Source organism: Gossypium hirsutum, chromosome D12, assembly GCF_007990345.1.
Source record: "Gossypium hirsutum isolate 1008001.06 chromosome D12, Gossypium_hirsutum_v2.1, whole genome shotgun sequence".
Classification (NCBI taxonomy): domain Eukaryota; kingdom Viridiplantae; phylum Streptophyta; class Magnoliopsida; order Malvales; family Malvaceae; genus Gossypium; species Gossypium hirsutum.
The window spans coordinates 60,990,045-60,999,522 of NC_053448.1; the positions used below are offsets into that span (position 1 = coordinate 60,990,045).

At 31.0% G+C, this 9,478-nt stretch overlaps 1 long non-coding RNA gene across 1 annotated transcript; it reads right to left on the reverse strand.

The window, feature by feature from the left end:
- Nucleotides 1-850: 850 nt before the first annotated feature.
- Nucleotides 851-1,632, reverse strand: LOC121224368 (uncharacterized). The gene is made up of 2 exons (XR_005921992.1): nucleotides 1,499-1,632; nucleotides 851-1,027 (listed from the first exon to the last, which is right to left on the reverse strand). It is a non-coding gene; the product is annotated as an uncharacterized lncRNA (long non-coding RNA).
- Between the last annotated feature and the right edge of the window lie 7,846 nt (nucleotides 1,633-9,478).

Here is a 9,478-nt window from a genome sequence, read left to right on the forward strand (position 1 = left end):
GATCTTGCCTTCCTGTATTTGGCAGCGAAGCAGATCAAAGATGGCAGATTTTACCTCCCTGACTACAGTGGAGTACATTAAAGCCGATAACTCTATCTCCCTGTATTTGGCAGTGGAATAGATTGAAGATCGAAGATGGCAGAGTTTACCTCCCTGACTACAGTGGAGTATATTGAAGCCGATAACTCTATCTCCCTGTATTTGGCAGTGGAATAGATTGAAGATTACAGATCTTATCTCCCTAAGCAATAGTGGAGCAGGTCGAAGACGGCGGATTTTACCTCCCTGATTACAATGGAGTACATTGAAGCTGGTAGTTCTATCTCCCTGGGCAACAGTGGAATAGATCGAAGATTACAGATCTTATCTCTCTAAGCAATAGTGGAGCAGGTCGAAGACGGCGGATTTTACCTCCCTGATTACAGTGGAGTACATTGAAGCTGGTAGTTCTATCTCCCTGGACAACAGTGGAATAGATCGAAGAAAACAACATTCAGTCTTATCTCCCTAAGCAGTAGTGGAGCAGACGAAGAAAACAACAAATCTCATTCCCATGGAGTTGCAGCAGAATAGATTTAAGTCATGTTTCTCTGGAGCGCAGTGAAGTGGATTGAAGCAACGAGACACAGCAGAACAGAATAAGGCTACTTAAAGAAGATAAGCACCAAAAAGTCAAGACTCGGCAAGACCGGGCAAAATTGGCCCTTTTGATGTCTTTGCTCTATTCTCGTTACATGAAAATGAGCAAAGAGGGGCAGCTGTAAAAGCCCATTTTTGCCCGGGCCCATACCAACAAAATAACCCAAATAATAAACCAAAAGTAACAGCCCATTTACAAACCCAAACTCTGACCCAAAATTTAAACCCAAACAAATTAAAACCCTAAAAGCCCAATCAGCCCACAACCTTAACTAATTTTCAGCAAACAAAAAAAAAACTAGCCGCTCCTCCCTCTGTCCCCAAGATTCAGTTGCCCCATGCTACCTCTGCCCTTGGCCATCACGTGCACCACCCACACCTGACACACCTGCAACAGAGACAAAAACAACAGCAAAAGGAAGCATGCGAGGGATGGGGGAAAGAATAAACAAAAGAACGAAAACAAAAAATAGGAAATGAATGTTTTATAGATCGGCTTTAAAAAGCCAAAATCGATCACAAAAAGGGGGGATTTTGATGTTTTTTTTTGGAGATTTCAAAGGGGATCGATAGTATTTGAGGGGGATTTTTTGATATTTCGATGGAAGAATGGATTGTATTTTAGGGGGGATTTTTAGAGAGGAATCGATTGTATTTTGGGGGATATATATATTTTTTCGGAGATAATACAAAGTTCAAGAGTAAATCAAGAATCGGAACTAAGTTTTGAAAGGTGATTTTTCAGTTTTTTTTCTTTTCGAATTTTCTCTTGATTTGGATTTCGTTTGTTCTGTTTCCTTTTCAAATTTTTTTAAACGGTTTTTTTTTAAAAAACAAGAGAGGGAGAGAGGGGACTTACCGACGAACTCACGACCTCGGCTAGCCGGATCTCCGATGAGGGTGGCACAGGCCTAAGAGAAAATTTGAGAGCTTTCTCTCTGTTTTTCTTTAAGGAAAATAAGAGAGATGATGGGTAAATTTTTTTTTTTAGTTTTCAAAAGGGGTGTTCAATGTTTTAAAAATAAAAAAAAAATAAAAAAGTAAGCTTCATTTGTTTTTTTCCCCCTCAAAAGTAGAGCCTAGGGAAGGGAAAAAGCTGACCGTGCATTAAGGGATGGAAATGTGCACATTTCTTAAATGGGAAATTTTCGCGATTAGTCCCTGTCCTGGGTGCCTACGTTCAATCAAGTCCTTTTTTTTGTTTTCTTTAAATGCTTTCAAATTACCCCGGAAATTTGCGCCTAGACCCCTCCTTCATTACCCACGTGTCCATTTTGGTCCCCTTGTATCCTTTTATTCTGTTTTCACTCCAGAATTTTATTTTTTAATTCAATTAAGCCCTATTTTGTTTATTTTAGACACTTTTATCACAAATTTTTTTTTGGTATTATTATTAATCTAATATTACTATTTTTTATTATCATTTTTAAATTATTTTCCTATTATTTATTATACTATTTTTTTACACTATTATTTATTATACTTATTATATCATTTTCATTATTTCTTATTTCTTTTCATCTAATTTGATCAATTGGAGTTAAGTTTCACATTATTATATTATTTATTTATTTATATATTTGTTATATGCTTCATATATATATATATATTTAAAATAAAACGAATTATTTTATGTATAAATCGTCATTATATGTATCACATTACTTGTTATATTATTTTTGTTTTACTAATAATCATTTTTTTTGTACTATTTCTTTTTATATACATATTTTATAATAATTTTAAATATAGTTTATTATACTTATTATATTTTATTTATCATGAAGACGAGACTCAATATTTGGCAATTCGCGGAATAGTGCCCTATCGTGCTGGGCTGCAATCTCCCGTTTGTCCAAAATAATCGAATATCTCTCCGGAATTTCACTTGTATTTTTCTAAATAAGGCAATATTTCGCGTTTGGAAAATCGAGAAAACGTGCCCTAACGTGCTGGGTTTCGATTTCTCGTTCGACTAAATAGCCAAATATCCTCTTAAAGCTTCAAAGTATGGTTTCATTAAACTATAAGGTGATCTTGGTTTCGATGGTTTAGAGTATCGTGTCCTAACGTGCTGGATGTGATATTCCTTCGGAACAAGAGAATCTTACATTTCAATTCACGTTATCAGAGTTTCTTTTAAGGATCGTACTTTTAAAAACTCTTCAAATTTTTAATTTTCGACACTAAGACACTAATTAATCAACTAGGTACCAATTTTGGGCGTATCGAGGGTGCTAATCCTTCCTCGTGCGTAACCGACTCCCGAACTCATTTTTCTGAATTTCGTAGACCAAAATCGTTGTTTTAATAAAATTAAATCATTTATTAAAAACAACCACTTTTTGAGGTGACCCGATACACCTCATCAAAAAAAGGATTGGTGGCGACTCCCGTTTTCATTCTTTTTTCAAAATCTAAGTCGACCCCGTTTTCCGTCCAAAAAATGGTGTCAACAGCGTGTATAGGTCATTTTGGCTAATTATAGCCTATATGTTTTGTTGTGTATTTAGCCATTTTGAGTTGGCTTGAAAATGGTTTATGTTTTGATATGTAAATAGGTGTAAATGACCTTACGATATGCAGGGTATAATTGCTATGTGAATGCCTTGTTTGTGAATTGGTATTTAGGATACCAAATGGTTGAAATTGAAATGTGGTATGCATGCTAAGTTAGGCACAATGTCTCATATATAAGTTTGACCATTTAGGTATATTTTGGAAGTATATTTGACATGTTTTAAAGTGGTCAATTGATGTGCTTATAAATATCATGCTGTATGTGTGGATATTACATGTTATAAACTTGATATTGGTTGGCTTTGAATGCCTATTTATGCCAATGTTGTATGCACATTGTGGTGTCAAGGTTGGTACTTATTTGGGTGAGAAATGTGGCTTGGAAAATGGCCTATTTTTGTCCACACGGTCAAGTGACATGGTCGTGTGTCCCCCGATAATTCTATAGAAATCAAGTCAGTAGCTTCACACGGCCTAGCACACGGGCGTGTGGCTTGGTCATGTGGCACAAGTCAGTATACCCTCCAGTTTTCGCACGGCCTAGCATACGGCCTAGCATACGGGCGTGAGGGTTGGCCGTGTGACCTAAGTCAGTAAGCTACACGGGGTCAAACACGGGCGAGGGCACGATCGTGTATTCCTATTTCGAATGCCCACACGGCTTGAGACACGAGCGTGCCTCTTGACCGTGTGAGACACACAACCTGACCACACGGGCGTGTGTCCCCTACACATTGAAAAATTTCAAAGTTTTTCTAAAAATTTATTGAGTACTCGATTTAGTCCCGAACTATTTTTAATGTATATTTTGGGCATCGATGGCTCGTATTTGGGACCATATGAATGTTTACAAATGGTTTTTGAATTGAATGAGAAATGTACATGAAATGTTTGATTGATTGAGTTATAAGTCCAGTAATGCTCCGTAACCCTGTTCCGGCGTCAGATATGGGTTAAGGGTGTTACAGCATTAGCCATTCAATATTCAATTCTTAAATACATCATTTCATACCAGTCTCAAATCTCATCACTTTCTATATAAATAGCTTTTCACAATTTAATATATATCATTTAAACAATTATATTATTCAAACCATATCCAATTCATGAATACATAATTCATGTGTCTCATTTTCATGTTTCAATTCACTATCCCATTTTCATTCACATACAATATCATCCAATTTCAATCATCATGCTATTTTATTTAATTACCCCTATTAACTCGACTCGGACTCGGATGGATACACGGATCCAACCAACACACCAGTTTGGCACCCAGTGCCTCATTAGATAAATTCAATGTAATAACTGTGCCCAATGCTATATAATTTTGACACCCAATGTCTCGTCGGTTAAACCGAAGTAAATTGGCACCTAGTGCCTCATCGACTCGAAGTAGAATAAATCCTTGAACTCTTCCAATCCTATGGCATGCCATTTATATCCGACTCAGCCCGATATAGTTAATAAGGTTTAATTTCACTTTCCAAATACAACCAATATTCAATTATCATATTTGCACATATATATATATCAATTCAAACAATTCAATCAACTTTTAGTTTAATTCAATGTCAAAGTGTCAAAAATTCACCTCAATACTTACCATGCATTAAATAAAAAATACTTCAATTAATAACTAGTTTCGGATTATAGAAGTACAAATTAGAAATTCCGAGTCATTCTATGTCAACTTTATCTTTCCCTTTTCTAGTTGAGGATTCCGGTATGACGTTAGCTACAGAATTAAAACAATTAAAATTCATCAATACAACACAATTCAATTTCATATTGAATATTTAAATTTTTATTCAATATTTTCCTAAATTCTAATTTAGTCCCTAAATCGAGACTAATTTTTATTCTTCATAATTAATTCTATATTTTCATACAATTTCCACTTTAAACTCAATTTAACACCCTATTTTCACTTAAATCCCTAAATTTTGAATTTTTTTCACAATTTAGTCCATATTACTCAAAATTTACAATTCATTCTACAATTTAATCATTTTTCATTTCTAACTTAAAAATCTATCAATTTAATCCCTAATACTAAAATTATTCAACATTAACAACATTTAAAAACTCAATAATTGCTAAAATTTTGACATGGGTCGGGTAGTACTTAACACCTGGATTCCAAAAACATAAAGATTACAAGAAAAGGGGACTAAATTAACTAACCAATTGAACTTAAAACTTTGAAACCCCTAAGCCATGGGTTCTTGTTTCTTTCTCTTTTTCTTTCTCTTTCTTTCCGTTTGGTTTTGCTTTTGTCTTTCTTTTTTTTTTCTTTTATTACTGTAATACATATATTTACTTAAATATTAAGTAAATCATATTATAATATATATATTTTAACTTTAATTTATTAATAATATATATAATAATTTTACATCTTATATCGCATCATTAAAGAACAATGATATAATTACTTCTTTAGTCCCTTTAATTATTCTTTAATTTATAATTCAACTTTCATCTTATATGCAATTTAGTCTTTATACCTAATTATTCTTAATTTATGCAAATTCACTTAACTAAAGCCTAATTAACTACATAACTAACTTTGTAAATATTGTTCGATTTACGAAAATGGAGTCCCAGAAATGCACTTTCCGACACCCTTGACTATCGGGTCGTTACAAGTCAATTATGTCTGTTCACAAAATACACACTCTATTAAGCTTGTTGCTGTAAATATTAACCACTTGTTTAAATTAGTATCACAAATTAACTGTGCATCAATTCAATTGTGTAATGTTTAAAATATCACTTCGATACAAAGTAAATTATTTAATTTTGAGGGTGTGCTTGTTATTTTATATATTTTAAATTGGTCCTCAAACTTCAAAAAATTCTAACAACATTCCTAAACTACCGATGTTATATCCATCAAGTCCTTTCCTTATTAGATTTGTTATTTAACCATTAATCGACACGTCAAATCTTATGCGACGTAATTTGAAATGAAATTTTAAGAGAAAGTTAAAATATTGTCACATAATTTTTAAAAGTAAAAATTAATAATAAAGTAACACATGAAAAAAAAGAGAGAAGAGTTTCAATGTTCGATAAAGCTTCTATAAAAAATTCTGAAACCTTAAAATCAATATATTTTTATAGCATCCGTTTTTACAATATTAATTTCCTTTAAAATTTTCATTTTAAGTCACGGTACATAAAATATAACTTCGATAGTTGAAGAATGTTATTAGAATATTTTAAAGTTTAAGGATTAATTTATAATAAAGGTCATAGTTTAGTTGTAACAGCCCGATTTTCAGTGGTGTCAAAAATAGTGGTTCGAGGCCACTAAATCCGATGAGTAAGTTCATAAATATTATTATTTAATATTTACGAGTCAAATGTTATTTTTTTTAAAAAGGTTTTTGTTTTGATAATTCATATAAGTGGTTTATTAAGTTCAAGTGGTTTTAGAAAATAAAGTATTGGAACCTTATTTTTATAAATTGAGCCGTAAATATTTTTATAAATATTTACAGAGTGTTATTGAGATGGTATTAAAGTTTCGTTAAGAAATTTTAACGTTTCGATGGTTAATTGAAACAAAAATTCATTCCCGGGACTCTATTCCGGTAAATCGGATTCGTAAATATTTTTAATAAATATTTACAAAGCTAGTTGTGCAGTTAATTAGGTTTTGATTATTTGAGTTTGACTTAATTAAGGTTAATTAGATAAAAGGACTAAATTGAATTGATTGTGAAAGTTTAATTATGAAATAGAAAAAAATTAAGGAACTAAATTAGTAAATAAACCAAAAATGTGACTTGTGTGGTAATAATATGTGTAATAAAATATATACATACGTTTGTAATAATATGTATAATTTACTTATTATTTAAGTATAAGATATTTTAGATTAAAATATTATTATATTACATTAATTAATCAAAACAAAATAAAGAAATGAAATTAAAAGAACAAAAATAAACAGAAAGCTTAAAACGAATCAGAGAAGGAAAGAAGGAAAGAAAGAAAAGAAAGAAAAAAAAGGGAAAATTGGGGTTTTGAAGTTCCAAGCTCAATTGGTAAGATAATTTAGTCCTTATTCTTGTAATTTTTGTGTTTTTGGAGTTCTAGAACGAAATATGTCATGATTTATGTTGAAAAATTGAAAGATAGTAGATTTTTAGACATGAGTTATGTTGAATTAATTGATGAATTAGGGGTTAAATTGATTGAATTTCAAGTTAGGAGTTAGTAAAGGATTGGTTTGTAAAATAAAACATAAGTTTTAAATAGTAGGGACTAAACTAAGAGAATTTTAAAATTAGGGTTTTATGGTGAAAATTATGGAGATAAAATTTACTTTTAAGTAGATTTGAGTAAAAATAAAAGAATAAATAGAGTATTGATGAATTTATGTTAAGGATTAGATTGGAATTTATGCAAAAGTTGAATAGAAATTAAAATATTTGATGTGAATTAATATTGTATTGGTGATTGTAAATTATTTTAATTTTTCGTAGCTAATATCGTGCCGGAGACATCGGCCAAGAGAGGAAAAGAAAAAAATGGACGAGGAGTGATTTGAGAAAATTTCGATTTGTATTACTATAATTCAAATCTATTTATTATTTATTATTAATTATTGTGTTTTAATTGAAATGCATGGTAAATAAATAAGGTAAGAAATTTGGTATGAAAATATTGTTTTGAATGGAGTTGATTTCAAGAGAATATGATTATTGAAATTGAGTATTGATATTGAATTGAATGAAATTAGATTGAATTGTGATTATATGTGAGTAATTGAGATGAATATTTAATTAAGAAAGTGAAATTGAAATGTGATTATTGAATAGAAATTGAAATGGTTTGAATTGAATTATTGAATTATTATGGTATTGAACTGAAATATTGAAATTGGTGATTGATATGGATTTTATTGGAATTGAATTGAGAAAATGGAAATTGATATGTGATATTGATATTGGAAGTGAATTTGCTTATCGAAATTGAATGAAATATCGATTGAAATGTGAAATTGAATCAAATGGAAAATATGAGATATCATGATTGAAATGGCATTAATTGAAATTGAATTGAGAAATATATATATTGAATACCCTATTAACTAGTCGGGTTAAGTCGGATATAGTTGGCATGTTATAGGATTGGAAGTGTTCAGGGATACTTCGACCTTGAGTCGATGAGACACTGGGTGTCATACTGTTACTTCGGATAGATTCGATGAGTTACTGGGTACCAACTTACTTCGGCTTTGCCGATGAGACACTGGGTGTCAACTATTGCTTCGAACTATCCGATGAGGCACTGGGTGCCGTACTAGTGTGTTTGGGTTGGATCCGTGTATCCGCCAGAGTCCAAGTCATGTTAATAGGGGGAAAATAAAATAATTGAGATAAGAAATGATATTGCATTATGAATTATGTGAATATTTGAAGGTATATTGATTGGAAATTAAAAGTGAATTGAATTGAATTGAATTGTAATGAGACAAAAAAAATGAGAAGTGAAAATAAAATGATTTGAAATAGTGAAATAATACTTGAATTTAATTGAATACAAGTTATTGAAATTTATTTATGGATTTAATGTATGAATTGAGTATTAAAATACTATAACTGTAAATTCATTATTAAAAAAAACAAATTGACAATGGAATTGATAATGGATGAGTTATTAAAATGGAATGGGAAATTGAAATGAATTTGAGATAGTTAATACTATTAATGAGGCAAATTGTTTTATGCATGAAATGGTTATTAAAGATTATAAGTTGTTAATAGGGGTAATGAACAATTTGATTATCAGAATTGACATTGTATGAATTGTTGAATTGAATGATTTATATATGAAATGGAATGAATTATTGGAATGAGATATATGAACAAAAGATTCTATGTAAAATGGATAATGATACAGTAGTTTGAAGTACAAGTTGAAATGAATAAAGCTAATTAAGCTAGTTGGTAGTATGAAATTAAAAGATGAACAAATAAGTGATTCATTGAGAGAGAATGCCTTATGATTGAAAATACAAGTTTAATATTTTACTTTAAGTATTTGAATTACAGTAATACCACTGAGTAAACATATTCAGCGTACGGTTTGTTTCCGTGCGCAGGTTTGGTAAAGACAAGTTTCTGGTCCAGCATTCAAAATCTAATCCCGAACTCATTGTGGTGAAGTACATTTTTTTAGTAATGGCATGTACTTAGGATATGCATTTTGGTCATTGGATTGGGTGTAAAATTGAGATATATATACGAGAAGGTATAATTGGTACAAAACTTGAATTGGATTGAATATGCTAGATTTG